The sequence below is a fragment of the Arachis ipaensis genome, chromosome B06, assembly GCF_000816755.2.
Source record: "Arachis ipaensis cultivar K30076 chromosome B06, Araip1.1, whole genome shotgun sequence".
Lineage (NCBI taxonomy): Eukaryota > Viridiplantae > Streptophyta > Magnoliopsida > Fabales > Fabaceae > Arachis > Arachis ipaensis.
In genome coordinates, this window is record NC_029790.2 from 123,361,687 (window position 1) to 123,365,520 (window position 3,834).

Below are 3,834 nucleotides of genomic sequence, written 5' to 3' on the forward strand. Positions count from 1 at the left end.
TAGATCTCGGAACCAGCGCTGATGTCCTCTTCTACTCTACATTTTAGAAAATAAAGTTGAGCAATCACATACTGCCATCCATTGAAGACTTAGTGGGATTTTTAAGTAAATGTGTACCGGTTTTAGGATTTGTGTGGTTAGAAACCACACTGGATGAGAATCCTCTAACCAAAACTTTAGATACTCAATACCTTGTGGTTGATTGTTTCAATCCTTATAACTTAATAATTGGTTGTCCTTTTCTAAATAAGTTTGATGCTATAGTATCTACAATTCATCTGTGTGTTAAGTTTCATGTGCAGGACAACTTTATTACAACTATTCACAGTGATCACCGTGAAGCTCAGAATTGCTACAATATCAGTTTGAAAACGCCTACTTCAAACCGAGCTATAGGTGCACAGATAAACGTTGTTCACAATTCGCTTGATCTTCCACCATTAGCCGAGTTAGATCTACGAGTCGAGCTACAAGACCGACCTACCCCAACGAAGGAATTACAAAAGATCTCTTTAACTAACGATCCAAACAAGTTCATCTATGTAGGTACAACTTTGAAGGGACACGAAAAGGATACACTCCAACAATTTTTACAACAAAATGCATATTTATTTGCATGGATTCCTGCAGATATGCCCAGCATCGACCTCTCTATTATTTCTCACAAACTGCATTAAATTCATCCATCCGACCTATAGCACAGAAAAAGCGCAACCTTGGTATGGATAAAAGACAAGCATCCTTGGAAGAGACTAAAAAGCTCATTGATGCTAGCTTCATACGTGAAATCAGGTTTACAACTTGGTTAGCTAACGTTGTCATAGTAAAAAAATATAATAGTAAATGGCGCATGTGTGTCGACTTTGCTGATTTAAACAAAACATGCCCAAAAGATGCATATCCTTTACCATCTATTGATTCTTTAGTTGATAATGCCATGGTTTGGAACTTTACGCTTTATGGATGCATATTCTAGTTATAACTAGATCTTGATGCATCTTTCACATCAAGATAAAACTGTTTTTATAATTGAAAATGGTAATTTTTACTATAAAGTTATGCCTTTTGGCTTTAAGAATGCAGAGGCTACTTATCAAAAACTTATGGATAAGGTATTTGCCAAGCAAATTGGTCAGAACATGGAGATCTATGTTGATAACATGGTGACAAAAACCAAGATCGGCAAGCCTCACGTTGACGACCTTATTGAAATTTTTGCTCAAATAAGAAAGTACAACATGCAACTAAACCCTGAAAAACGTGCCTTGGTGTTCAAGGAGGTAAATTTCTCGATTTTCTACTTACAAGCCGAGGTATATAGGCCAATCCTGACAAATGTTGAGCTGTGTTAAAGATGAAGAGTCCTCAAACAATAAAGGAGGTCCAATGGTTAAAAGGGAGACTTGCTACTTTATCAAGATTTTTACCTTACTTAACTTCTAAATCCTTTTATTTTTTCCAATCACTGAAAAAAAATAAATTTTAATTGGGATGATGAATGTGAAAATGATTTTTCAAATCTTAAAGTTATTCTTTCAAAACCTCCAATTTTATAAAAGCCTGAATATGGGGAGGAACTTAATCTTTATTTATCCATCACTGATTAGGCTGTTAGTTATGTTCTTGTCATAGAAAAGAATAAAATCTAAAAGCCTGTTTACTTTGTTAGCAAATCATTACAACATGCCGAATTTCGTTATCCGAAGATAGAAAAGCTTGCCCTGAGTTTGGTATTCTCAGCTAGTCGCCTTCGACCTTACTTCCAAAGTCATATCATTAATGTTCGGACTAAGCAACCATTAGACAAGTACTGACTAAACCAGAGTTAGTCAGCCGACTTATGAAGTGGTCTGTCAAGCTCTCTAAGTTTGACATTTGATATCGAAGCCGAAGATCCATCAAATCACAATACCTAGTTGACTTGGTCACCGAGTTTACAGCTCCTAATTCCGAGGATCATTCTATTGGATGGATGCTTTATGTTGATGGTGCTTCTAACCCACAAGGATGTGGAGTTGGAATTCTCCTTGAAGATGGTAATGGAATTATCTTGGAACACTTTTTACATTTCTCATTCAAGGCAAACAACAATCAAACTGAATATGAAGCACTCATTGCTGGCTTAAGGTTAGAAATAGACCTACATATTTCCTAATTAAAGGTACATTGTAATTCTTTATTAGTAGTTTCAGGTAAATCAATTATTCCAAGTCAAAGGCCCTCTTTTAGTAAAATATATTGATATCGTCAAATCTCTTATTTCTCAATTTTTCAAATTTAAAATTCATCATATCCCGAGGGAATAAAATTATAGAGCTGATATTTTATCTAATCTAGCAAGCACACAATCACATACTTCTACCTTATTACAATCTACTTTAGTTACACAAAGTATGTATCTCACCGATGTTTTAAGTGTTGCTCAGGTTTATGATTGGTGATTACCTTATATCCAGTATTTAAAAACTAAAACTATACCACCACGAGTTTGATGATCTGAAACAGTTTCAACAACAATCTTCTTTCTTTACCATGTTAAATAACACCCTATATAGACAAGGCTATACTTGCCCACTTTTAAAATGCTTGGACAGGTCCGAAACGGATCTTGATTTAGCAGAAGCCCATAAAGGCATCTGTGCTACACATGTAGGAGTCCGGAATTTATCTTCCAAAATACTTTGCGCAGAATTCTTCTAGCCGAGCATACAAAAAGATTGTTTCGAAAAAGCGAAGACTTGCACAAACTGCCAAAAGCATGCTCCAATAATACATGAATGAACTCATCCCGATGATATATCTTAAACGTATCAAAATAGTATAACTCGGTAACCGCAAAACGACTTCTAAATGCTTATCCCTATTATAAGAGAGAGGTTAAGCAGAAACAAAAGATAAGACATTGATTTAAGAATTACTTGAATACAGAACTTATAATTAACTCACTGACTTGAATGTCGGAATATTTTTTGCAGGTGACTACCTCTTTGTTCTTTTGGTGTCGAGGTATAACTCATGACGAAAAACTTGGAGATAATTGCCGGAAAACGATACCAAAGCCAAACCTCACAAAAACAAATACTAATTAAAAAAAGTAAAGACAAATAATATTTGTTTGTATTTCCCTTCCTCAGCCAAATGGTTATCTATAAGTTGCATTTTCCCCTTTTATAAGTATTCCGGCCAAAACGTAAAAGAAGAAAACTAAAAAAAATAAATACTAAAAGGTAGAATAATATTCTATTTGGTCATCATAGAGGTAAGTAGGGTAAGCAATTCATAATTTAGTATGTGTATTTTCAGACCCTTTCCCTCTGACATAACTGCCGGAAGGCGATACTAACTAAACACCTCCCTTTGGCCTAAAAAAGTTTCCAAGGAGTTTTCTAGACCAGGTATGCTTCTATATCGAATTATCGATTCTTGTTTAATTTTGGGTGCCTCTTGGAATTTTATGTTTGAATTTAATAAATTTTGGGGTAAATCTACGATTGCGTATAGTGAAGGTTTCTACTTTCTATTGTAATTGCTTGTAAGTTGTAAAATTACGATGAATTAATTCATGAAAGGTCTTGATATGCTAACCAGAAAATCTTCGACTAAGGAGTTAGTTATTGGTTACGTAAGTAGCCACTTTGAAGATACATAAAACAGTTCATGTTTATTCAGAGAGAATGTGTCGTAAAGCTTACTAGCTTAGTATTAGAAAGGTACATGTAATTTTCAAAATATTTTAATTTATATTTGGTAAATCAAGAAATTATGTATTAGTAATTTTAAATTTTAATAAGGTAAGAGTATTTTCGAAAGTATATATATGAAGATACTTTTAAA

The 3,834-nt window shown here is 34.1% G+C and overlaps 1 protein-coding gene across 3 annotated transcripts in view; it reads left to right on the forward strand.

Annotated features, from left to right (window-relative positions):
• LOC107605096 (soyasapogenol B glucuronide galactosyltransferase-like) overlaps window positions 1-3,834 on the forward strand; it is a 31,715-nt gene that overhangs the window by 25,282 nt on the left and 2,599 nt on the right. The window contains exon 4 of one of the 3 annotated variants that reach the window (XM_021104959.1): window positions 2,976-3,395. The exons of 1 other annotated variant lie outside the window; for it this stretch is intronic. The gene's annotated coding sequence lies outside the window, so the exon portion shown is untranslated. Of the gene's footprint in view, window positions 1-2,474; window positions 3,396-3,834 lie in introns of those variants that run through there. One more of the 3 variants, XM_016306846.2, reaches the window with a different exon arrangement.